Source organism: Amblyraja radiata, chromosome 8 (assembly GCF_010909765.2).
Source record: "Amblyraja radiata isolate CabotCenter1 chromosome 8, sAmbRad1.1.pri, whole genome shotgun sequence".
NCBI classification, from domain to species: domain Eukaryota; kingdom Metazoa; phylum Chordata; class Chondrichthyes; order Rajiformes; family Rajidae; genus Amblyraja; species Amblyraja radiata.
In genome coordinates this window covers 47,918,448-47,946,413 of record NC_045963.1, presented here as the reverse complement: position 1 = coordinate 47,946,413, position 27,966 = coordinate 47,918,448, and the positions used below count along the sequence as shown (strand labels likewise).

The 27,966-nt window shown below is 44.2% G+C and overlaps 1 long non-coding RNA gene across 1 annotated transcript; it reads left to right on the top strand.

The window, feature by feature from the left end:
* The first annotated feature begins 2,277 nt into the window (after positions 1–2,277).
* On the top strand, positions 2,278–20,674 carry LOC116975764. The gene is made up of 3 exons (XR_004412756.1): positions 2,278–2,288; positions 15,305–15,312; positions 20,626–20,674. It is a non-coding gene; the product is annotated as an uncharacterized LOC116975764 (long non-coding RNA).
* The last annotated feature ends 7,292 nt before the right edge of the window (positions 20,675–27,966 follow it).

Below are 27,966 nucleotides of genomic sequence, written 5' to 3'. Positions count from 1 at the left end.
CATTGAATTCACAGTTAGTTCTGATTGCGTCTGATTATACACTTGTTCATTCACCAACTGTTGCATTGACCCATATTAAAGTATTCGTATTATGAATATACGAGTAGCTTCCAATGCCCTTTTGGGCAAAAGGAAATTAAGTTTTGGATAAGTAATTTTCAAGGGAAAGACTTTGTACGAATAATTTGTTTGCTAAAGGATGCTGCTTCATTAGTGCGTATAAAAAGAAGTGAATGTTTCTTTCCCTGCCACCACTTATCAATACTGTAAGTCGAACATCATTTTTTTCTCTCTAAGAAGTGCAAATCATTTGATTCCCTTGTAGCCATTGATTGCAAAGTCTATCAGCAGTGTATTGGCAGTGGAGGTAATGGGGTTATTGATTGCACTTCAGAAATGTGATGAGGATCATGCATCAACGAAACAGAGAAAGTGAAAAGAAAAATGCAAATCAAAACCTGCTACCCACAGCGAATTATTGAAGAATTGTTTAATCCTTGTTGAAATAAATAACTGTTTTTTTAGCCTTGAGCAAGAATTTAACTCTCCAGTTTTGTCAGAGGATTGCTCACTCGGCACAAGGCAGAGTCAGTACCTGGCACTTTATTGCACACTGGTCGAAAGAGAGAAAACTACATTGATATCTAGGTTGACTCTAATAGCCTTGCAGCATGTATTACTCCTGTCAACATAGAGACTTTAAAACCTCTGAGGGCATTTGCAGCACTGACATCTCCACTGCTAGTTCAAATTCAAAGCACAATATTTACTCCATCTGCACTGCCCTCCAAATGCCAACACGAGAGGAGACTGGAATCTGAATGCATATTACCTTATTGGGATTTTCATCACGGTGACTTCGAGTCCTGTCACTGAGATGCAATGCCTGTCATGCAGACACAAGAGTGGGGCGGATTCAGATTTATTTGCTGAGCTTTGTCTCCTGCACCAATGCCTCCATTTATAAATGCACCATCTGCCAGGACAAAGATGAGGAAACAAACACAAGCAGGAGGGGAGCACCAAACGAGCTCCCCGGTGAAATTTGTGGAGCATTAAATTTGAACTCAATGCTCCATGGACTAAGGAGCGGGGAGGTTAAATGGAATCCTTTTAAATGGAAATTCTGAAAATATCCACGCAAGCCATAATTTTATTTTTAAATTTGTGCACCTAACTTCAGTCACTGAGTGTATTCAAAGCTGAGATCAAAGGATTTGGGGTATTGATGGAACAGGAATAGAGCAGCAGAATGATGCTGGGATAAAATAAAAGCCTTATAGCTTATTGAGTGTGTAGGCAGTAACTGCAGATGTTGGTTTACATTAAAGATAGACACAAAATGCTGGAGTAGCAGCGGGTCAAGCAGCATCTCTGGAGAAATGGAATAGGTGACGTTTCAGTTAGAGACCCTTCTTCCAGTCCCGACCTGAAAAGTCACCTATTTCTTTTCTCCAGAAATGCTGCCTGACCTGCTGAGTTACTCCAGCATTTTGCATCTATATGAGCTTATTGAGTGGCACGGCAGGCCAGATGGTCAGAACAGCTTTAAGTTCATTATTTAAGCTTTATTTCTTATATTCCTTTATGTCATTATGGCTGTGGATGAAGCTACATTGGCACCTTTTATTGGCCATCCCTGATTATCCGAGTTGACGGTGAACTACCTTTATTCACCATTGCAGTCATGGCAAAGATGCTCCCACTGTTTGTTGGTTAAGGAGTTGCAGCATTCAGACTCAGTAATGTTTAAAGAAAAGCAATACAGTTCTCAAGGGCAATCAATGGTGTTGGAGCTCTTGAAAGCATTAAGGGGGATAACACCCCAGGGCATGATGGGATCAATCCAAGGTTAATACTAGAGACAAGAGAGGAGATTACAGGGGGCTTTTCTAGCTACATGTGAGGTCTTGGAGGACAGGGGGTTAGCCAATGTTGTTCCTTTGCTTAAGAAGGGTAGTAGAGAGAATCCAGGGAATTATAGGCCAGTGAGCCTCAGGTCAGTGGTTGGGAAGCTATTGGAGAGAATTCTAAAGGATTGGATTTTTTTCCATTGGGAAGAGAATGGGGGATTAAATTGGGACAGCCAGCATGGCTTTGTGTGCAGCAGGTCATGTGTTACAAACGTGATCGGAATTTTTGATGAGGTGACGAATGAAATTAGGGTGGTGGATGTGTCTACATGGATTTTAGTAATGCTTTTGATAAAGTCCCGCATGGTAGGCTGATCATGCGAGATCTATTGGACCAGAGACCTCCACTCTGTGTCACACCCATTAGATGGGACAGTGTGTGAGAAGATCGCTCTCCCAATACACCCCAGATGGCCGTTGACAGCTCTGTTATTAAATATCTCTGATATTCAGAGCCATTCAAATAATTAAAAAAACATAAAAATTAGACATCATTCTAAAATAACTAAATATAAAAGGTTATTATAACTTCATAAGTTCATAAGATATAGGAGAAGAATTAGGCTATTCAACCTCGAGTCTGCTCTGCCATTCAATCATGGCTGATCTATTTTTCCCTCTCAACCCCATTCTCATGAGTTCTCCCCATGAGCTTTGACACTCTTACTAATCAAGAACCTATTCATCTCCTCTTTAAAAATATCCAATGATTTTTCCTCCACAGCCATCTGTGGCAATGAAATCCACTCAGTTTCCATCCCCGACTTTTAAATGTTACTACCTTACCAAGTTTACACTGGAATTTCTGCAGTGCAGTGAATCTTATCCCTACCTAATGGCTAGCTTTCACCTCAACACAGCAGAGGTTCTCTGATGTGAGCATTGTTAACACATCGAGCCAGACATAGAATGGTGTTAATGTGTGGGGATCGCGGGTCAACGTGGACTCGGTGGGCTGAAGGGCCTGTTTCCATGCTGTATCTCTAAACTAAACTAAACTTAAAAACCTTTGCCAGTGCATAAAGGAATATTCCAGTCATGACTGCCTCATTCCCCCAGCCATTGGCAGTGCAGTGGTACAGGAGCAGCCTGGAAAAATCTGCTGTCTACAACTCAGTGCCAATGATTTGTTCAGCTTGGATCCAAAACCTACTGGGCTTTGCTCTTTCATGTGCAGTCATCTTGTTTAGAAGCACTGTTTGTAGTACTTCTTGTAAAACAGTGATTCTTAGAACTTAGAACATAGAAAAGTACCGCACGGGAACAGGCCCTTTGGCCTACCATATCTGTGCTGAACATGATGCCAAGATAAACTAATCTGATTTGCCTGCATGCGATCCACATCCCAACATTTCCTGCATATCCATCTGCCTACATAAAATACACTTAAATCCATCTATCCTATCTGCCCCCAGGCCCAACCCTGCCAGCACGTTCCAGGCATCCACCATCCTCTGTATGAAACACTTGCCGCTTTAAAGTTTGCCCCTCTCACCGTAAAGCTATGACATTTTCCTTGCCAACTCATTGCTTTCAGTGCCAAACAGTTGATGATTCTCTGGGTTTCAATATTGTTTGTAGATGCTCTAAGAGTTAGTCGAGAGGGTCTTTTTGTAAAAGCATCTTTGTGTGTTGAAGCTCACTGGACTTGGGGAGATGTTCAACCTTTCATGCAGTAATCAAACAGGTAGGGGAACCAAATGTAGTAGGGTAGTATTTCCACTGTGAGCAATGTTCAAAAGAAGCAGTATCATGTGTTTCTCACGCACCTTAAACCCTGCAAATTGTCTCAAACCACAAATACAACAGGATTTTCATTGAATTTTGATTTTCTTTAAAGACCAAGCAATAGGCAATATCAGAGCAGGTGATGCAAGTTTTGGTCAAAGATTAGTATTAAGGAGAGATGGAGAGGCACGGAGGTGTTGTGAGGGATCTCCAGAGTTTAGACTTTGGCAGCTCAAGACTTGGCCAATGTGGACTGATTCAATGCAGCAACATGGAAAATGCTGGAGACCTCAAACACATGGTGCATATAGTGGGGCTACTGCCCCATAACCCTACTGACCAAAGTTCAGTGCTAACCTCCATAATGTTCTTTGTGGGGTCTTCTCAGTGACTGTATAGGTTGTCTCTAGGTACTCTAGTTTCTTCCTAAATTCCAAAGTGTTAGTAGATTAATTGGCCACTGTAAAATTGCCCCTAATGGGTGGGTGTATGTAGAATCTGGGAGGAGATGACAAAAATATGAAGAGAATAAAATCGGAAGAGCGTTGAGTGCTTAATAGTTGTTGAGGACTTAGTGGGCTTCGGTGCTCGTGACTCCATGACACTGTGACACTGAAGGCTGGTTTTGAGGAGGTTACAAGGCAGGATGAGACCATGGAGGGAGTTCACAAATTCACAAGTTATAGGAGTAGAACTAGGCCATTTGGCCCTTCAAGTCTACTCCGCCATTCAATCATGGCTGATCTCTGCCTCCTAATCCCGTTTTCCTGCCTTCTCCCCATAACCCTGGACACACATTCTATTCAAGAATTTGTCTACCTCTGCGTTAAAAATATCCAGTGACTTGGCCCCCATAATCCTCTGTGGCAATGAATTGCAAAGATTTCCTACCCTCTGACTAAAGAATGAGGCACAGCTGGACCAGAAATCGATGGTCAGCGAGAAGAGGTGATCGACCAAACATGGTGCAAGAGCAAAAAGAAAAACATGTTTGCCATGATGTTTGTTAAACCTCTGCACATTGTCACATTTCAACTGATTATAAATCTTGATTGAAACATTAATATTTAATCAAAATCTTGTCCAAGCGTGAGTTGTTTCACAGCTACCTGCGTCAAATTGTCTGCATGATCTGGCTTACTAGCCAAGCATAAGCCACACAGCAGCACCCTTCAGCAACGAGCCTCTTGCCAAAGGCACAATTTTCTTCAGTGCCGAGATTGTTTACGTTTGAGTTGCCACGTAAATGATGAAGTATTCTCCGTATTGCTAACATTTTTCAAGCTGCCATTTCAAATCAAGCCTGTGGTGGTTACAATCTCAGCAGAATTTTGATCCAAGCTGGTTAAACTGGCAAGCTGAATCCTTTACTCAGAGACGAGGAATCAGGAACCAAAGGACATAGGTTTAAGGTGAGAGGGGAAAGATTTAATAGTAACCTAAGAGGTATAGCGAGCCACATGTTGTGAATCAAAAGTGATCTTTATTAAGTAACTAGACTAAGTGGGACCCGTTGGGTCCCATGTTCACATGGGAGGGCTGGTACCCCGACGCAATATTCCACCTCTCCACCAATTCCAATATTGGTGGCCAGTGGGGGGGCTTTCTGGAGTGCTGGTATGGGTTCTTGGGGTGGCAGCTCAGTCCCTCAAGCCTGATCTGCTGGCAACTAATTCATGGCTGGTGGGCTGGCAGTTGACTCATGACTATTCCTTGAAATTCCATTTCAAGCAGGGTGCAAGGCCACCAAATTCAAATCCATGTTCCTACCATTTCAAGCAGGGTGCAAGGCCACCAAATTCAAGTGCAGTTTCTTACCACTATGAGCAGGGTGCAAGGCCACTGAATTCAAGTGCAGTTTCATACCACTTCATGCTGGATCCATGGCCACCAAATTCAATTGCAGTTTCATACCACTTTCAGCAAGGTGCAAGGCCACCAAATTCAGTGCAGTTTCATACCACTTCAAGCAGGATGCAAGGCCGCCAAATTCAAGTGCAGTTTCATTCCACTTCAAGCAGGGTCGAAGGCCACCAAATTCAAATACAGCTTCATACCATTTCATGCAGGGTGAAACCACCATAAAACCACACAAAACACCAAACTCACAGATCAGTAGACATTCAGTGTGTTCAGTTGATTCACAGCTCAGACAGTCATGACCTCTCCCTCCCCCATCATGCAGAGACTGAGCCACACCCACAATTCCAGGTTTTATAACCCCTCCCCCTCCCACCGGAAAAGGTGTGCCTTTCAGGGCGTGATTGACAGGAGAGAGATTCTCAACATTTTTTAAACACTAATAACACTTTTATTTTTCATTGATGGGAAGAATTCTCTGCACCTGCTCAGCGGAGGGGGGACTGAGTGAGATGGCCAAAAATCACAGCCGCAAGTGGTAGCATTTTATCTTAAATCAATATACAGTGCAAACAGGAAATAAGTGCATTTGCAGTAGTGCCTTTTAACTTCAAGCCAAAGCACCCAAGCCACCATTTGCAGTAAGTAGTGCCTTTCAACTTCAAGCCAAAGCACCCAAGCCACCATGTGCCGTAAGTAGTGCCTTTCAACTTCAAGCCAAAGCTCCCAAGCCACCATTTGCAGTAAGTAGTGCCTTTCAACTTCAAGCCAAAACACCCAAGCCACCATTTGCAGTAAGTAGGGATTTTAACTTCAAGCCAAAGTACCCAAACAACCATTTGCAGGTAGTGCCTTTTACTTCAAACAAACCATATTTTCATTTTCAAACCACATTAAGGGTACTCACAGTTGTGTAGATATTTGTTCAGTGTTATTCAGAGCTCATAGAGACGTGACCCTTGGCTTCATCCATCTTTCAGAGAGTGAGGCACACCACTTCCTGGTTTTATAGTCCCTCCCCCTCCCTTCAGCAGGTGCAGCAGAGTGAATGGTGATTTTTTTAAACTTCAAGCCAAAGCTCCCAAGCCACCATTTGCAGTAAATAGTGCAATTCAACTTCAAGCCAAAGCACTCAAGCCACCATTTGCAGTAAGCACTGCCTTTCAACTTCAAGCCAAAGCACCCAAGCCACAATTTGCAGTTAGTGCCTTTTAACTTCAAGCCAAAGCACCCAAGCCACCATTTGCAGTAAGAAGTGCCTTTCAACTTCAAGCCAAATCACCCACCATCATTTGCAGTAATTAGTGCCTTTCAACTTCAAGCCAAAGCACCCAAGCCACCATGTGCCGTAAGTAGTGCCTTTCAACTTCAAGCCAAAGCTCCCAAGCCACCATTTGCAGTAAGTAGTGCCTTTCAACTTCAAGCCAAAACACCCAAGCCACCATTTGCAGTAAGTAGGGATTTTAACTTCAAGCCAAAGTACCCAAACAACCATTTGCAGGTAGTGCCTTTTACTTCAAACAAACCATATTTTCATTTTCAAACCACATTAAGGGTACTCACAGTTGTGTAGATATTTGTTCAGTGTCATTCAGAGCTCATAGAGACGTGACCCTTGGCTTCATCCATCTTTCAGAGAGTGAGGCACACCACTTCCTGGTTTTATAGTCCCTCCCCCTCCCTTCAGCAGGTGCAGCAGAGTGAATGGTGATTTTTTTAAACTTCAAGCCAAAGCTCCCAAGCCACCATTTGCAGTAAATAGTGCAATTCAACTTCAAGCCAAAGCACTGAAGCCACAATTTGCAGTAAGCACTGCCTTTCAACTTCAAGCCAAAGCACCCAAGCCACAATTTGCAGTAAGTAGTGCCTTTTAACTTCAAGCCAAAGCACCCAAGCCACCATTTGCAGTAAGAAGTGCCTTTCAACTTCAAGCCAAATCACCCACCATCATTTGCAGTAATTAGTGCCTTTCAACTTCAAGCCAAATCACCTGCCACCATTTGCAGTAATTAGTGCCTTTCAACTTCAAGCCAAAACACCCGTCACCATTTGCAGTAAGTAGTGCCTTTCAACTTCAAGCCAAAGCTCCCAGGCCACTATTTGCAGTAGTAGTGCCTTTCAACTTTAAACTAAAGCTCCCAAGCCACCATTTGCAGTAGGTAGTGCCTTTCAACTTCAAACCAAAGCACCCAAACAACGATTTGCAGGCAGTGCCTTTTTACTTCAAACAAACCATATTTTCATTTTCAAACCACATTAAGGGTACTCACAGTTGTGTAGACTATGGTCAGTGTTATTCAGAGCTCATAGGGACGTGACCCTTGGCTTCATCCATCTTGCAGAGAATGAGTGAGGCACACCACTTCCTGGTTTTATAGTCCCTCCCCCTCCCTCCAGCAGGTGCAGCAGAGTGAATGGTGATTTTTTTAAACTTCAAGCCAAAGCTCCCAAGCCACCATTTGCAGGAAGTAGTGCCTTTCAACTTCATGCCACCATTTGCAGTAAGTAGTGCCTTTCAACTTCAAGCCAAAGCTCCCAAGCCACCATTTGCAGTAAGTAGTGCCTTTCAACTTCAAGGCAATACACCCAAGCCACCATTTGCAGTAAATAGTGCCTTTCAACTTCAAGCCAAAGCACCCAAGCCATCATTTGCAGTAAGTAGTGCCTTTCAACTTCAAGCAAAGCACGCAAGCCACCATTTGCAGTAAGTGGTGCCTTTCAACCTCAAGCCAAAGCACCCAAGCCACCATTTGCAGTAAGTAGTGCCTTTCAACTTCAAGCCAAAGCACCCAAGCCACCATTTGCAGTAAGTAGTGACCTTCAACTTCAAGCCAGAGCACCCAAGCCACCATTTGCAGTAAGTAGTGCCTTTCAACTTCAAGCCAAAGCACCCAAACAACTATTTGCAGGCAGTGCCTTTTTACTTTAAACAAACCATATTTTCATTTTCAAACCACATTAAGGGTACTCACAGTTGTGTAGACATTTGTTCGGTGTCATTCAGAGCTCATAGAGACGTGACCCTTGGCTTCATCCATCTTTCAGAGAGTGAGGCCTAAAGCGGTCAAGATCAGAGATTTCGTAATATAGATACAGAGAACAGCACAAACTCGACTGGGGAGGGTTCTCCCAGACTGCTGACTATATACCAGGGCACATCCCTCAACCACGTGACAACTTCTTCCCGCCAAACACAGTCACGAGACCCTGCCAGTCGTAGTGCCGAGGGTTCACTCAGTAAGTAGCCTAAACACCAGGTGGCGCCACAGGGGCAACTTTTTTACACAAAGGTGGTAGGTGCATGGAATGAGCTGTGGAGGAAGTAGTTGAGGCAGGTACAATCACAATGTTTAAGAAACATTTTAGACAGGTACATGGATAGGATAGATTTCGAGGGAAATGGGCCAATCACAGGCAGGTGGGACTAGTGTAGATGGGGCATATTGGTCGGCATTGGCAAGTTGGGCCAAAGGGCCTGTTTCCATGCTGTACAACTATGACACAATAGACAATAGACAATAGGTAATAGGTGCAGGAGTAGGCCATTCGGCCCTTCGAGCCAGCACCGCCATTCAATGTGATCATGGCTGATCATCCCCAATCAGTACCCCATTCCTGCCTTCTCCCCATATCCCCTGACTCTGCAAATTTTAAGAGCCCTATCTAGCTCTCTCTTGAAAGTATCCAGAGAACTGGCCTCCACCACCCTCTGAGGCAAGGAATTCCACAGACTCACAACTCTCTGTGAGAAAAAGTGTTTCCTCGTCTCCATTCTAAATGCCTTGCATTATTCTTAAACTGTGGCCTCTGGTTCTGGACTCCCCCAACATCGGGACCACGTTTCCTACATCTAGCGTGTCCAAGCCCTTAATAATTTTATATGTTTCAATCAGATGCCCTCTCATCCTTCTAAACTCCAGAGTGTACAAGCCCAGCCGCTCCATTCTCTCAGCATATGACAGTCCCGCCATCCCGGGAATTAACTGCAGCTTTGGCAACGACCGTGCAAGAGCTGGCTGCTCTTGAAAAGGAGGCGCAGTCGTCTTTCTTACAGTTTGGCTTTCTTCCCAACCAATTGTTAAAGCGCTATTGATTGCAACATACGCCTTAATTTAGTTCAACAAAGAAACTGACAAGTTACTAAAGAACCGCTGCACTCCCACAATAGCAAGAAAGCTCTTCCTCAAATTAGGGGACCAAAACTGCACACAATTCATCTTTTATAATTGACCAGCATCTTCCCCACAGGCTAGCTGTTCTATAATTCCCTATTTTTTCTCTCTCCTGCCTTTCTTAAAAAGTGGGATAACATTAGCTACCGTCCAATCCACAGGAACTGATTCTGAATTTATAGAACATTGGAAAATAATCACCAATGCGTCCACGATTTCTAGAGCCACTTCCTTAAGTACCCTGGGATGCAGACCATCAGGCCCTGGGGATTTATGAGCCTTCAGACCCATCAGTTTATCCAACACCATTTCCTGCCAAATGTGGATTTCCTTCAGTTCCTCCATCACCCCAGATCCTCTGGCCACTACTATATCAGGAAGATTGTTTGTGTCCTCCTTAGTGAAGACAGATCCAAAGTATCTGTTCAACTCATCTGCCATTTCCTTGTTCCCCATAATGAATTGACCTTTTTTGGTCTTCAAGGGTCCAACTTTGGTCTTAACTAATTTTTTCCTCTTCACATACCTAAAGAAGCTTTTACTATCTATCCTCCTTTATATTCTTGGCTAGCTTACCTTCGTACCTCATCTTTTCTCCCCGTATTGCCTTTTTAGTTATCTTCTGTTGCTTTTTAAAAGTTACCCAATCCTCTTGCTTCCCGCTCATCTTTGCTATGATCCTAAATGAATTATAGGACTTGCGTAATATTTGATTCCTTGGTCTGGAATCTCTTTGGCCCTGTTGTGAGGTGGTGATTGCTGCAGTATATCTGTACAGACTCCTCACCGTACAGTCTCTGCCAATATATCCCTCTTTGATGCTGATCCATGGGTACTGGCGTGAGCAGAGAAAGGAATAAGAACAGATAACAGGATAAAATAAGACTGCAGATGCTGAAAATCTGAAATAAAGATAGTAGATGCTGGAAATACTCAGCAGGTCAGGCAGCACCTGTGGAAAGAGAAACTGGGTTAACATTTATGCTTGAAGACCCAGGTTAGTTTTAACTCAGTTTTGACATACAGTTTGATGAGAGAATGGATGGACTGGGCTTATATTCACTAAAATTTAGAAGGAAGAGATGGGATCTGATAGAAACATATAAAATTCTTAAGGGATTGGACAGGCTGGAAGCATGAAAAATGTTTCCCATGTTGGGGGAGTCCAGAACCAGGGGTCACAGTTTAAGAGTAAGTGGTAGGCCATTTAGGACTGAGATGAGGAAAAACTTTTTCACCCAGAGAGTTGTGAATCTGTGGAATTTTCTGGATGTATTTTCTGGAATTCACTGGATGTATTCAAGAGAGAGTTAGATATAGCTTTTAGAGCTAACGGAATCAAGGTATATGTGGAGAAAGCAGGAACGGATTTTGGATGATCAACCATGATCATATTGAATGGCGGTGCTGGCTCAAATGGCCAAATGGCCTACTCCTGCACCTATTTCCTATGTTTCTAATTTGCGGAGAAGATGGGGGAAAGTCCCTGGATAACCATGTCCGAACTATCCTGTGTTCTGAGACAGCCATGAGTGGGATACACAGGCCTATGAAAGGCAGGGTGAAGTGGTGCATTTAAGTAAGACATTAGTGACAGAAAAGCAAAAAATGCTGGAAGTACCCAAAGGGTCAGGATGCAATTCTGCAGAGAGATAGAGTTAATGATTGAGGCCAATGACCTTTCAGCAGTTCAGATGAGTGGCCATTGAGATAACTGATCAACTCTGTTTCTCTTCACCGGTGCATGCTAACCTTCTCACGTTTTCCAACATTTACTGCTTTTATCTGAGATTTTCATGACCTGGAGAATTTCACGACTGAAGAGTAACAGTGATTAGTTCATGACCTTTCTCCTATCCTTCAAACCTGACATTTTCAGTTAACATTTCCTTCTACGACTGACACACGGAATGGAGGGAGGTGGGGAGAGAAGAGGGAAGACATCTCAACTGTCTTTCTCTGTAATCACTTCACTGAAAGCATTTAAATTGTATCTAGTTGAGCACTTGAATAGCCTTGGCATAGAAGGCTATGGGTCAAGTTCTGGAAGACTGGAATAATTACAGACAGGTCCCAACTGGTCGGCATGGATTTGATGGCCTGTTTCTGTGACTCTCTGACTATGACAAACCACTCTCAATGGAGCTAACAATTGGTTCAATGGTTTCAATGTTTTGTGGAGAATTGGTGGTAATATTTCTGGTTTCCAAGGAAGTGTTGAGTGAAGTGTGTCTACAAATAAAATAATCAATAATTAGTTTAATCCTATCTAACATACATTTGGGACTAAATAAAACTCTTTGTGGGTTTTAGATTATGGGGTTTACAGTGGAAATCCAAGTTGTTTAACAAATAAGCTTGGAAAATTTGAGGTGTTTTCCTTAAAGACTCGGTGAAGGGATTATACAACACCAGAAGTGTTCTTTTTATTATACAAAAGGAACCGCAGATGCTGATTTTAACAAAGATAGACAGATTTTGGATAGAGCCACATGTGAACCCAAGAGAGATACATCATTGCAAATTGTGAAGATAGTTATCTTTTAGTGGGAGGAGGTGTGGGAGGGGGGGGGGGGGGGGGGGGGGAGAAATTTGAGTAAAATGTTTAATTTATCCTGATATAATCTTGATCTGCCACTATTCAATGGTCATTTGCACAGTGTTCATATCCCAAAGTGAGGAGATTTCACACATCAGTGGCTGGACCTGGATTCCAAGTTGGAGAGTTAGCATTGTCTTAATCCATTGTGTCTTCCATCTTTCTGATAAGAAAAGACAACTGGAGAGAAGGTGGAGTGGAGGAGGTCAAAAGGATGAGAGAAACTCTGGAATCAGCAAAGCACATGAGTGGCGAAGAAGACAGGGAACCCACGGGATAATCTGTGCCCCACTCTTCCAGTGCAACAGGTGTATAGTTAATGCTAAAGAGAGATACTTTTTAAAATGTATTAATCATAAAGGGAATCTGTGCCAGCATAATTTCTAGCCCACTCCCATTTGCTGATCCTCCTTTCACAATCTTGCAGCTTGGGTGATATTAGTGAAAGTATTAGAGATGGCCCAATAAATGTATGAGACTAGGGTCAAAATGACCACATGAAATTTGTTCTGTTATTAATGCCTCCAGGTAGCTCAACGTTTTAATCAATTTGCTGTCCCTGAGCTGGTGAAAGACTGGTAGAGATGTTTGGCGGGAGTCCAGGGGAACATAGTGCCGCAGTATCAGGCATGCAGTGGAGTAGTTTAAGCTGATTAACCTGACGCCCGTCAGAAGCTGCAAGCACTCAATGGATCTCACTGAACCCACTCAATTGTGGTCTTTCTTTTTGTGGAATGAAGAATTTACAAAGGAGATTGTTGAAGCTCACCCCGTCTGACCTGCTCTTCATCACGATCAATATTTTCTCATCCCAGACCTTAAATCTTTATTAATGCGCTAAAACTGCACCATCAGTCACACCTATGAAGCTCACTGCTCTTACTTCTCAGGACTGTATCTAGCCTGAGTTTTAACATTTATTTTTACTTACTTCATTTTTTAGGATCTGGGCATCAATGGCAAGGCCAACACTTATTGCCCATCGCTAGTCACCCTTGAACTGATTGGGAGATTTGAAGTCACATGTGGGCTAGACTGGGTAAGGGACCAAAGGGACCTGTTTCCGCGCTGTATCGCTAAACTAAACTAAACTAAAAGATGATCAGCGAACCGGATGTATTTTTACAACAGGTTTGGAGTTGTCATTAGTAATAACCATTTGGTTTAATTCCACTCGAGTAAACTGAATTTAAATTCTACAGCTGCCATTGTGGGACTTGAAGTTAGGTCTCTATTTTGTTAGTCCAGGCCTTTGGATTACTAGCCCAGTAATTGAGCTACTGTGTCATCGCCTGATTGGAACCAACTGCAGAGTGCCAGACCGACAGGGAGCCCAGATTGATAACACTGAATTTCATACTTGGTTTTGTATTATGCACATTTGTATAATTTGAAGGCATCAAAAATATATATTCTTAATTAATTCACACCCTTTGTTGGAGGGATCATTACTTACTGTCATCCCCAATTGCTACCGAAGTCAAGTCAGGGAACCAATAGGAGTCAACAAGGATGGTGGGTTTGGAGACACAAGACACTGCAGGCGCTGGAATCTGGTGCACAACAACAAACAGGTGGACAAGCAGCATTTGTGGAGGCAGAGGGATCCACAGATGGTCTAAACCCTGCACCAGAGTGTAGAGGAAAGATAGTCAGTATAAAGAGGTGAGAGATAGGGATCAGACAGGGGCTGGAAGGAAGTAGGTGGAACGAGGCGAAGGTGGGACAGAATTGGCAGATGAAGCCAAGTGGAGGAAGGTGAGAGGGGAACTTGGAGACAGAGGCTGGTGGGTGATGGGTGAAAATAAATAAGGGATGTGTCTAGGTTTGCACAAATTACAGACGAGGAAAGAAATACAATTTCCTTCTCTGAAGGACATTGATAAGATTTTAAGACAAGCTAATTATTATACATTATTATCATTGCTTAATGTGACTGTTTATCTCAAACTATTTTTTAGGAACTGAATTTAAATGCTAGTGCAGTGTGATTCATGACTCCCTATCAATGGTCCAGGCCTCTGGTACTTATCAAGTGTGATCTATGATCTAAGTATTTTACCCACTATACTACCATTTGAGATTTTGTTGCATGCATCAGAAGATGTCCATGCAGGAGACTGACATAGGACCTGCTGGAAACTCTTCTAGTGGCTTTCCTTCAGTCTCATAAGAAAAAGGGGGTGGCACTGTGGTCCAGCGGTAGAGTGGTCCACCACGCCACTGTGCCAACATATCTAAAGCAGGTGCATAATGGCATTTAACATGGATTTTAAAATATAATACAGGCCCTTTGGTTGTCATTGTTGGCAAACGTCCATCTGCAGGGTGGCGTGTTGACACAGTGGTAGAATTGCTGCCTTAAGGACATGTCCCACGTGCCCGTCATTTGCGCGCCATTTACGCAACCTCCAAAAATGTGGTTGTTGCGTTGTGACGCACTGGTAGCGTGTGGGTAGCGCAGGACGAGCGCATGGAGAGGCGTGGAGGAGTGTGAAGTTGCGCGCGGTATCGCGCGGCGCTCCAGGATTTCGTGCTGCACGAAATCCTCACGCGCCACCTCCGTGACGTATCGCGTATGCAAGCTGCCGCATTGGGTATGCTCACTGACGCATTGGCGTCGCACGCTGGCGTCCCGACGTCTCACGTGTATTGTGTGGTGACGCATGGTTACGTCACAGTGTGTAACCATGCATCGCAGCTCGCCGCAGGGGTATTCTAATGACGTCACACGCACCAGACGGCATGATGACGCGTGATTTGCACGTGACGTCGCTCGTAACGACGCGTCGACCTATTTTACATATGACACATAAATGAGGCGTAAATGACGGCCAAGTGGGACTGGCCCTTTACAGCAGAAGAGACCTGGGTTTGATCCTGACTACGGGTGTTTGCACGTTCTCCCTGTGACCACATGGGTTTTCTCTGGGTACTCTGGTTTCCTCCCACAACCCAAAGACATACAGAAATGTTGGTTAATTGTCTTTGGTAAAGTTGTAATTTGACCCTAGTGTGTTGGATAGTGCTAGTGTATGGGGTGATTGCTGGTCAGCACGGAGTTGGTGGGGCAATGGGCCTGTTTCCATACTGGATCTCTAAAGTACAGTAAAGTACTAAAGGAGATAATTTTGCAGCTTTGACGCTGTCCTGCTTGGAGAGGGAGTTGGTTCATCTGTGGTTGCATTCGCTGCTATGGCTGACTTGGCATATGCTTGACAGGCAGCCCCTCCCAGAGCTTCCACAGGTGAAGTTGTCGCTGGCTGTTGCATTGGGGTGTGTGTTGCTAATGAGCATTTTGTGGCTTTGGTGCTTGACCTCCGGGGTCTGGAACCGTGCTGTTGTGTTGCTTCAATCCCGCCTGGAAATCCTTTCTCCACCTCCCCCGGTCCTCAGCAGCCACTTCCCAGTTGTCAGTGCCAATGTAAAACATTGTCATTACTCTTTTAACCGTATCCTTGTATTGAAGCTTTGGTCTTCCTCTTGGCCTCCATGCATTGGTGACCTCCCTGTATAGCACCACTTTATGGACGCATCAATTTTCCATCTTATGTACATGCCTCTGCTTGATAATCGCAGGGATGCTAGTCATGTTGGTCAGGGAGAGGCAGATTCATTGGTGATTTTGTCCTGCCAAGAAACCCCCAGGATGTGATGAAGGCAACGGAAATGACAACGTTCTTGATCTAGATAAGTTGTCCAAACTTCACTACTGTACCGTAACATGCTCAAGATGCACAATTTGTAGACAGTTATCATGGTCATGATTGTGAGTTTCCTGTTCTTCCATGCCCACTTGGTTAGTCTCCAGAAGGTGGTCGCTGCCTATCCTATAAGTCAATTGATTTCCTCATCCAGAGAGATGTTATCAGTCAAAATAAATCCTAGGTAGGTGAATTTGTTGATCGTTTTTAGCAGAGCAGTGTTTAGGGTGATTTCAAGGGGGAGTGGAGTGTCCTGACACATGACAACAGTTCTCTTAATGGTGATTGTCAGTTAGTATTTGTTGGAAACATGAGACAGTCTCTCTATCAGCCGCTGAATTCCTTCTTCTTTTGGGGCGATGAGTGCAGCATCATCAGCGTACAGGAATTCCCAAGTTATAGGAGAAGAATTAGGCCATTCGGCCCATGGAGTCCACTCCACCATTCAACCATGGCTGATCTCATCCCATTTCAAGTCAAGTTTATTGCCATGTGTCCCAAATGGGACAATGAAATTCTTACTTGCGGCAGCACAACAGAATATGTAAACATAATACATAACAGAAGATAAAAGTTCAATGTGTCTATAGACCATAGATCATATATACACAATAAATAAACAGATATAGTTCAATAGTAATAATAGACTGTTACTGTTGAGATCTTATTTGAGGTTGTGTTTAATAGCCTGATGGCTGTGGGGAAGTAGCTGTTCCTGAACCTGGATGTTACAGGTTTCAGACTCCTGTACCTTCTTCCCGATGGCAAGGTGAAATGAGTGTGTGACCAGGATGGTGTGGGTCTTTGATGATGTTGGCAGCCGTTTTGAGGCAGTGCCTGCGATAGATCTCTTCGATGGTGGAGAGGTCAGAGCCGGTGATGGACTGGGCAGTGGTCACATCTTTTTGCAGTCTTTTCCGCTCCTGGATGTTCAAGTTGCCGAACCAAGCCACGATGCAGCCAGTCAGTATGCTCTCTACTGTGCACCTGTAGAAATTCGAGAGAATCCTCCTTGACATACCGACTCTCCGTAATCTTCTAAGGAAGTAGTGCTGATGTGCCTTCTTTTTAATTGCCTCAGTGTGCTGGGACCAGGAAAGATCTTCGGAAATAAACATGCCCAGGAATTTTATGTTTTTGATCCTTTCCACATCGTCCGGTTGGTATAGACAGGATTGTGGGTCCCTATCCTTCCCCTTCCAAAGTCCACAATTTTCCTGCCTTCTCACCTTCATTCTTTACCTTTCTACTTTGCTAGATTGAAGAGCTTTCCATCGCTTCTGGTGTGATGATACACTTCTTCCATGTATATTGGGATGGCAAAGGACAGATACCAAAATGCCTAAAAGATTGGGAGCTAGGGCACTTTATACCTCTGATATCTCTAGTAGTAAAGTTGAGCCTTCAGTTATGTTGAGTCCACTTAAGTGAACCTCTATGTATCTTAAATTGCCTATCCATTGTGAAGGAATAGTGTAAAATCTGGTATAATATTTTTCATATTATTCATAATAACGTTTTAATATTTTACAAAGCGGAGAGAAAGGAAATACCACTAAAAAAATATGTTCCTGGGAAATTGGTTGCAAATTTCATAATGTAGTTAGTTTACGTCTAAAATAGATTGTACAGATTTCAACACAAAATGTATTTAACAATACAATTGTCATAAGCTAGAGAGTATTTTCTGTCTCAGAGCTAACATCAGTCTCAGTCAGCTGTCCCATCAATCCCTGTTCAGCCACGACTATGAGAGAAAAACAGTGTGTTGGACAAAGACATGTGCCCAACCAAGCAAAGAATGGTCCTTGCTGCAGTTTGACTCCAGTGCTTGGATCCAGGGGGTCTTGGTTGGATGGCTGGCCAGAATTTAAATATGAAAACATTACACCCAGATTGCCTGTCACACTTCTTTTGGTGTCACACTACAGTTTTTGTTGGAGATACAGCGCGGAAACAGGCCCTTCAACCTACCGAGTCTCCGTCAACCAGTATTCCTTTCTACTTCCGACCCAGTACTCTAGCACTATCCTACGCACTAGGAATCATTTTTGTACAATTTTACCAAAGCGGATTAACCTAAAAACCTGTATGTGTTTGGAATGTGGGAGGAAACGGCGCATCCAGAGAAAACCCACACGATCACAGGGAGAACATACAAACTCTGTACAGGCAGCACTCGGAGTCAGGAGCAAACCCGGGTCTGAGGCGCTGTAAGGCAGCAACTCTACCACTGTGCCCATATTCGGGATATTTATATACGTCCATCACCGTGCTGCCCATATTTGGCATATTTATATACATACATCAATGTGTATAAAGGTCGACTGATCCTGGTTTCGTAATCATGCAGCAACAACTGATCACAAAAGGAGAGAGAATGTGTGGTAATCAAAACCTGAAAGAGTAGGTTCCTGTGGAGAATTGCTCAGAATCCCGAGTACTAATTAAATGGTTCAATCAGAATCAGAATCAGAATCAGAATCAGAATGTTTTATTGTCATTGCATGTGTCACATACAACGAGATTTCTGTGTCTCTCCATTTAAAAGAACTTCAAACATTCACATACTCATACTTATTACACTCCCTCCCTCCCCAAACCCACCCATGGATTCACATTTACATAAATTAACACTGTCTCCCACCCCCCCTCCTTCCCCATAACCCGCTCCTGAAACAGAGTTCAGTTCCAAGATTGCTGATGGGTAAAAGCTGTTCTTGAGTCTGGCAGTGCGTGACTTTAGCGACCTGTACCTTTTTCCTGAGGGCAGCAGTGTGAAAAGGTGGTGACAAGGATGTGTAATGTCTTTCACGATATTACAGGTCCTGCTGCGGCACCTGGAGTGGTAAATGTCCTCCAGAGGGGGCAGGGGGAGTCCAATGATACCCTGGGCAGTTTTTATCACCCTCTGGAGAGCTGCTCTGTCAGCTGCTGAACAGTTCCCAAACCAGGCAGTTATGCAGTAAGTCAGTATGCTTTCTACCAAACAGCGGTAGAAAGACTCCAGCAGTTTAGCAGACAGATGGGCCTTCCTCAGTGTTCTGAGGAAGTAAAGTCTCTGTTGCGCCTTTTTTACAACTACAGCAGAGTTCACAGACCATTTAAGATCCTCACTGATGTTGATCCCCAGAAATTTAAAACTAGGCACCCTCTCCACCTCCTCGCCCCCTATCTCCAGTGGCCTGAGCTCCGCTTTATGTCGCCTGAAATCAGTGATGATCTCCTTTGTCTTTTTAGTGTTCAGAGAGAGATTGTTGTGAGCACACCACTCAGAAAGTCTGTGCACCTCCTCTCTATAGGCGACCTCGTTCCCATTTGAGATGAGCCCCACCACGGTTGTATCATCCGCAAATGTTATGATCCTATTTGCGGGGTGATGGGGCAAGCAGTCATGTGTGTATAGGGCGTAGAGGAGCGGTCTGAGCACACAGCCCTGCGGTACTCCTGTGCTGAGGGTCAGGGATGTTGAGGTGTAGGATCCAAGTCTCACCGTCTGTGGGCGTCAAAACACTTGATGAAAATTTGGTTCTGTCTTTGGTTTAAGATTGGAAATAAAATTCTGACATATAAAATAAAACATAAGCTGCCTGAACTACCAAACAGGTCAGGTAGCTTCTGTGAAAATAGATGGGAGGTTTCATGTCAATACCTTTTCATCAGAACCTTCCCTGATGAATGGTCATCAGCCTGAAATATTGATTCTCGTTCTCTCTCCGCAGATGCTGCCTGACCTGCCGCATATTTCTGTTGCATAAACCCACCCCAGACCAGTCTTAAGAAGGATCTCGACCCAAAACGTCGCCAATTACTTCTCTCCATAGATGCTGCTTCACCCACTGAGTTTCCCCAGCATTTTTTGTCTACCAGCAGCTGTAGAGTTTAAATTCCGATAATGATCTGACAATAGACAATAGGTGCAGGAGTAGGCCATTTGGCCCCTCGAGCCAGCACCGCCAATCAATGTGATCATGGCTGATCACATTGGGGGGCATTGTGGACCTGAGGGATCTAGGAGTACAGGTACAAGGTTCACTGAAAGTAGGGTCACAGGTAGATAAGGTTTTCAAGTAGGCTTTTGGTACATTAGTCTCCATCAGTTAAGGTACTGTGTATAGAAGTTGTGATATTACATTAATTGTTGGTGAGCTCGCATTTGGAGCATTGTGTTCGGTTTTGATTACCATACTATAGGAAGGATGTTATTAAGCTGGAAAGGGTGCAGAGAAGAATCATGAGGATGTTGCAAGGACTCAAGTGCCTGAGCTATAGGGATAGGTTTGGCAGGCTAGAACTTTATTCCTTGGGTACAGGAGGCTGAGGGGTGATCTTATAGAGGTGCATAAGATCATGAAGGGAATAGATAGAGTAAACGCACAGTCTTTTACCCAGAGTAGGAGAATCAAGAACCAGAGGACATTGGTTTAAGTTGAGAGGGGAAAGATTTAACATGAACCTGAAGGGCAACTTTTTAAACAGTGGGTGAGAGGTATATGGAACAAGCTGCCAGAGGAAGTAATTGAGGCAGATACTATAACAACATTTAAAGACATTTGGACAGCTACATGGATAGGAAAAGTTTAGATGGATATGGCAGTAATACAAGCTGGTGGGACTAGCGTAAATGGGGCATCTTGGTCAGCATGGAGAAGTTGGGCCGAAGAGCCTGTATCCATGCTTTATGAGTCTATGGCTCTATGAGATGTGCGGGCCGTTATTTACACAGAGGATGGTGGGTGTCTGGAATATACTGTCAGGGATGGTGGTGGAAGCAGATACAATAGTGATATTTAAGAGGCTTTCCTATATGCAGGGAATGGAGGAATATTTCTTAAATGCAGCAGAAGTGATTAATTTAATGGCATGATTTCCGTCATGGACATTGTAGTCCAAGGAGCCTGTTCTGATGTAGGACTGTTCAATGTTCCATCTGGGAGGCAAGCAAGGACTAAGATTAACATTTTAATTTAAATGTAGTCCCTTAGACAGTGCTGCACACCCTCATTATGGCAGTGGAGTGCCAATGTCAAGCTTTGTTCTTACAATAGGGTGCCATAAGATAGAACCTTATTTATCCCAGGGGGGAAATTGGTCTGTCAGCAGTCAGTCAGGGAAGTCAGTCTACCCCACGACAGAAGGGGGAGGAGTTGTACAGTTTGATAGCCACAGTGCAAAAGGATCTCCTGTGGTGTTCTGTGCTGCATCTTGATGGAACCAGTCTGTTGCTGAAGGTGCTCCTCAGGTTGACCAGTGTGGAGGTGGAGGTGGCGAGTTGGATTGTCCAAGATCCTCTGCAGTTTGAGAAGCATCCTCCTGTCGAAGACCACGTCCAATGAATCCAACTCCACTCCTATGATGGAGCCAGACTTCCTGTTGATTTGGTTGGCATCCACGGCAAATCTCTAGAATAGGATTGTAAATCCACAACTGTCTATAATAGTGCTGCCGTCTGAGCCATGTTGAACCACAGAGAGAGATTCTCCAGGTAGTTAGCAAGGTAAATGTTGAAGACAGTGTAATAAACTACGGCATCCAACTCTGAGACCAGGAATGTATCCACATAATTAATCAGTGCACCTGTAACTTGTGTGAAGAAATCAAATGTAATTGTTTTCATTTGATGTCTCTGGCTGGTCTTCTTGGCGTCTCTTGTGTAATGGTATTCACACTGTGTGATTAATGATCCTGACGTCATTACATTAAGTCTATCAAAAGATCATTTGCAGTTGATTACCCAACAACTCTTTGACCAGAATGCATTTTAATCACCTAAATGAGTTCAGCAGCACATTACGCCTTTCACGGCCGACTGCTAATGACTCAGCACTTTTTAGCTCATTTCTCCACTGCTGCCTAATGGTTGTTATTTCCCTGTGGGTGATATGGTTGCCGGTTGTCTAAATAATTGTCTCCACACTGATATATAAACCCATTTGTGCAAATGAGAAGTATTGATCACTTTTATGGACAATCCAAAGAATGGTAGAGTGGAGTAAGAAGGAGGAGCTAATAAATTAAGTGACTGAAGGGGCTGTCCCACTGCGGCGACCTAATCTGCGAGTTTAGAAGAGTTTGCCCTCGACTCAAACTCGACACATGGTCCTTGGAGGTCACTGGAACTCTCCTTCATGCTCGAGGGAAGTTCCCGCATACTCGCGACCTCAGCTAGGTCGCAGAAAACTTTTCAAAATGTTGAAACATTTTCCGCGAGTAAAAATTGGTCGGCATGGTTCTTTTGAACTCGTAGTGCAGTGGAGTGGGGTCGCTATTTAGTTACAGGCAGTTGAGGGCAGCCGTAGGCAATCTCCTTAGTTGACTGGGCATTTTAATTGGTTCATTGGAGATTTCAGGACCAAGGAAATCCGACCGGTAGGTAAAATGCCCGCTAAAATGCTGCTGCACCCGCTGAGTTTCTCCAGCATTTTTGTGTACCTTCGATCTTCCAGCATCTGCAGTTCCTTCTTGAAAACTTTATTAAATGTTGTCTGACTTCTTAAAAGTGGCTCCACTCCTTCTCCCCCCATTCTCCTCCCTTTTTCTCCCTTCTCCGCCGTTCTCCCCCATTCTCCCCCATTCTCCCCCAATTCTCCCCCCATTCTCCTCCCCCTTTCTCCTCCCCCTTTCTCCCCCTTTCTCTCCCCTTCTCTCCCCTTCTCCCCCCTTCTCTCCCCTTCTCTCCTCCGCGCTCTCTAAAGGACTTAATGTACACTGTGCAGCCATCTTTTACCTTCCTCTTCATCGTGGGTGTGAATTTCAGACAGTCGGTCGATCCAGCTCGCGGTTTCATCGCTGACGGTCGATCCAGCTCGAGGTTTTCCAGGCGAGTGCACTCGAGCTTGAAAGTCGAAGACACTCTTCTGAACTCGCAGATTAGATCGCCGCAGTGGGACAGCCCCTTGAGTATCATGAAGTTCGGCACTTTCAATGCCTCTAAGATGAAGGTTAGCTAATGGAAGCATGGGAGTTTTGCTAATGGGTATTCTTTCATCTTCATAATGTCTCCTGCCTTTGCCTCTGTCCCAGTTCAGAATGGTTTGGCAAAGTCCGCATGCTTTCTTAGGAAAAAGAAAGGGTGTAACTAATGGGGTAGATAAGGAGGAAACAGAGAATGTAATATATCTGGATTTTCAGAAAGGGTTCAATAACTCACTGCACAAGGTTATTAAAGAAAGGGCATTCTCATGCAATGGACGGATTGATCTAATCGACAAAAAAACATTATAGGACAAAAGGGAGACACAATAGATTGCAGATGCTGGAATCTTGAGACTGGATCCAAAGAGGGTACTGAACCAAAACATTTCCTATCCATTCCCTCCCCAGATGCAGCCAGACCTTTAAATTTCCTCCAGCACTTTGTGTTTTGTTGAGAGACAATAGGTGTCGTCTTTGTGAGAAAAGCCATAATTAATGGATTAATGTTTGGTGCGTCAGCTATTTACAATTAATACTATCAATTTAAATAAAGGAAAAAAAGTCACAAAGTTCTGGAGTAACTTAGCATGTGAGGCAGCATCCCTGGTGAACATGGATTGGTGACGTTTCAGATCAGGAACCTTCTTCAGGAGTCAGAAGAAGTTTCCGGAACCAAAACATCACCTAACACGTCTGAGGAAGGGTTTAGTTTAGTTTAGTTTAGTTTAGTTTAGTTTAGTTTAGTTTAGTTTAGTTTAGTTTAGTTTAGTTTAGTTTAGTTTAGTTTAGTTTAGTTTAGTTTAGTTTAGTTTAGTTTAGTTTAGTTTAGTTTAGTTTAGAGATACAGCATGGAAAAACGTCCTTCAGCCCACCGAGACCATGCTGACCAGTGATCACACCAAGGACAATTTTTACAAATGTTACCAAAGCCAATTAATCTACATGATTGAATGGTGGAGTAGACTTGGATGGGCTAAATGGCCTAATTCTGGTCCTAGAACTTATGAACTGTGAACAAACCTGCACCTCTTTGGAATGTGGGAGGAAACCAGATCACCCAGAGAAAACTCACGCGATCACAGGGAGGACGTAGAAACTCCCTACAGACAACATCTTCAGACATGTGCAGACGGTCAATCCAGCACGCGGTTTCATCGCTGACGGTCAATCCAGCTCGAGGTTTTTCAGGCGAGTGCCCTCGAGCTTGAAGGACGAAGACAGTCGCTGAAAAGCCGCGTTAGTGGGACAGGCCTTTCATAGAAAGTGTGAAATCATCATTTTGATAGTATGATTGTAATAGAAGAGTATTTTTCAACGTGGAGAGGTCAATGTAAATGTTCAAAGTGATTTGGGGAACCTAATGTAGAAAGGAAAGGTTGGCATGCTGTTAACTCAAGTTGAGTTGAGTTTATTGTCATATGTACAAGTGAGGTACACGTATAAAGAAAAGCTTGCTTGCAGCAGTGTCAAAGGCTCATAGTCTCAGATGACACACAACACATAAGTTATACATAAATTAAACCTCAATTATATGAGACTGCAAATAAGACATTAGTGTAGCATCATAATTATACAATTAAGGTGGCAAATGGCATATTAGCCTCTCTCACCAGGGTTTGGAGCACAAGTAATCTTGCTGTGGTTTTCCAACTGTCAACATTTGGAGCTTTGTGTTAGTTTTAGTCTCCTTGCTGCAGGAAGGTTGGCCCAGAGAGGATGCAAGTATAATAAAAAATCAAAACGCCACAGATGCTGGCAAACTGAAATAGGAACAAAAAATGCTGGAAACAATCAGCAGATCAGGTATATTTGCATCTGCGGAGAGAGAAACAGGGTTAATGTTTACATCAATGACATGTCACCAAAAATTATATATGGAGGCTATCAAACATACTGAGCAGATTCAGAATTATCTGTTTTATTCAACGCTCTTTGGTGATCAAAAAAGTAAAGTTGATGTTGTTAAAATATACCTGGTTGTTGGAAGGCTGGACAAGGTAGTTTTGAAAGGCTGCTTCCCTGCATCGAGGCACCATCCCAGAGAAGAGGTCTGCCATTTAAGGGGCTGTCCCACTGCGGCGACCTAATCTGCGAGTTTCGAAGAATTTGCCCTCGACTCAAACTCGCAGCATGGTCGACACGTGGTCCTAGGAGGTCCTATGAGGTTACTGGAACTCTCCTTCATGCTCAAGGGAAGTTCCCGCATACTCGCAGCCAGAGCTAGGTTTTCCAGGCGAGTGCCCGCGAGCTTGAAGGTCGAAGACACTCTTCTGAACTCGCCGATTAGGTCACCGCAGTGGGACAGCCTCTTTAGGATTGCAGTGCACACAGCACTGGAGACAATAAATGCTCTGACAATGAGTATACATGAGACTGAGACTATTAAATTATTAGACATAAGCATTTGGGAATTGGTTAGAAAACTGCCGTTAAAGTCAAGGATATGGCACAACCATTTTTACTCCTCTCTGCTCTTCTCATGGTCACATATCTTTCCAAATATTTTGGGCATCATTAGGATAATGAAACAAGTGTCCATACTGGTCATCCTCACACACACCATTGGTTCAATTGGGAATGCTTTCCCCATTGGCAATATCTGTGCTGGGATGTTGGGGCAGGTGTTGGTGGATGTGGGGTGGGGGGTGGGGAGGGCTCACATTGCTTCAGGGAGATAAGCACTTGTTTGTAATACTTACTTTCGGGCAGCAGCTGCAGGGAACACTGAAGATCCTTTATGTCAGCAACACCAAGGACAGGGTGCATCCTATTGGGATGTTCAGGACATGGTTTGGCAACTGCTCTGTCCAAGACCACAAGTAATTGCAAAGAGATGTGGATGCAACACAGTCCATCGCACAAAGCAGACTCCATTACATCTACACCATCATTTACTAAGGCTGTCTCAGGAAAGCAGCCAACATAATCAAGGACCACTACACCCCAGTGATTCTCTTTTCTCTTCTCTCGCATCAGGCTGAAAGTACAACAAGCTTGAAAGCACATAAAGGTTCAGGAACAGCTTCTTCCTCCCTGTCATTAGGTGACTGAATGGACCACTCATACACTAAGTGTGTAGTCACCATCTACCTCATTGTGGGTACCTTTTTTTATCTGAAATGTTACTGTAGCTGTAACATTATATACTGCACTCTGGTTATTTTTTCTTGCACTACCTGCTGTATTTGTCTATGGGTTGACTGTACACAGGTATGGTGTGCTCTGACTGGATAGCCTGCAAAAACAAAGATTTTCACTTGGTACCTTGCTACACATAACAATAATAAACTAGTCAATTCAAGTCAAGTTTATTTGTCACATACACATACGAGGTGTGCAGTGAAATGAAAGTAGCAATGCTCGCGGACTTTTGTGCAAAAAGACAAACAACCAAACAACCAAACAAACTATAAACACAATCATAACACACATATACCTTTACATAATAAATAATGGAAGGAAAAACGTTCAGTAGAGTTAGTCCCTGGTGAGATAGGCGTTTGCAGTCCAAATGGCCTCTGGGAAGAAACTCCTTCTCAACCTCTCTGTTCTCACCGCATGGCAACGGAGGCGTTTGCCTGACAGTAGCAGCTGGAACAGTCCGTTGCAGGGGTGCCAATCAGTGCCAATCAGTACCAATCAGTACCAACTAATGCCAATCAGTACCAATAGTCAAAAACACAAAGTGCTGGAGTAACTCAGCGGGTCAGACAATATCTCTGGAGGACATGGATAGGCAATGTTTCAATATTTGGACTGTTCTGCAGACTGATTGCAATATGAGTGGAGAAAGCTGAAAGAGAGGTGGGGGCAAGACAAAGTCAGGCAAGTGATAGGTTGATACAGGTGAGGGGAGTTAATTGGCAAATGGGTGAACAAAAGCTAAAATGTTGTGAGATAAGAGAAGAGACACGAATTATGAAACCAGTGGAGAAGATATGGGTGGAAGGGGATAGGGGAGAGTGGTGGTGGAGGACAAAGCGAGATGAGATAGTGAGATAAATGGATGCGCAGCCCTGTGGGCCAAGGGGAAGAGAGGCGAGAAAATAACCCTCCAGAGATGCTGCCTGACCCACTGAGTTACTGCAGCACATTGTATCTTTTATTGTAAACCAGCATCTGCAGTGTGTGTGTGCCTATGCATGGAACCACCTCATTACAGCCCATCCTTTCTTTTAATCACTTTCTCGGCAACTGCTGTACTGTGTGGCTTCGGGGGATGCTGCTGGGCTCAGCAGTGACCACACCGCCACTTACAGTAGGGTGAACTCACGTGATACATTTTATTTACAGTGGTAAGAAAGTCCAGGAGATGCTGTCCCTCACCATCAGGGCACATGTGCTGGCACTGGTGATCTGGGGCTTGCCACAGCATCTCAGTCATGGCCTCAAAGGAGGAGGCTTGAGATTTTAGGGCTTGGAGAGGCCTTGCCTGGAGAGAAGGTGCTGGCAGTGTCATGTTTATCTTGGCGGCTCAGCTTTGGGGTTTGAATAGGCAGAGCTGCCAATCTCTTGATTATCCTGGCAGCTCAGCCTTTGCCCCTGTGTGGGCACAGACCCTCATTGTCCGTGGATAGGGAGAGGTTCTGTCATCTCAGGCCTGCCCAGCCATTCAGTCTTAGCCTCAGGAGAGGCACTGGCTGCCTAGGGATTCTCCCCAGCAGTCCAGTCTTGACCACACAGTGGCACTGGTTTGTCCCAGTGGCTCAGTCTTCCTCAAACCTACGACAGGAACACAGCTAACAGGGAGGTGCCCCACTTTCTCTCCTTCCATCCTCCCCTCCCTCCCCTCCCTCCCCTCATCCCCTCCTCCTCTCCTCACCTCCTCACCTCCTCCCCTCCCCTCTTCCTCCCCTCTTCCTCCCCTCATCTCCTCCCCTCCTCCCTTCCTCCTCTCCTTCTCCTCCCCTCCCCTTCTACCCTCCTCCTCCCCTTCTCCTCCACACCCCTCCTCCCCTCCTCCTCTCCTTCTTCTCCTCCCCTCCCTTCCTCTCTCTGGCTTGAATGCCTGGGTTTTACAGTATCTAGAGTAGGCTAACAAAGTTCAAGTGGCCAACCAATGATGATGGGAAATG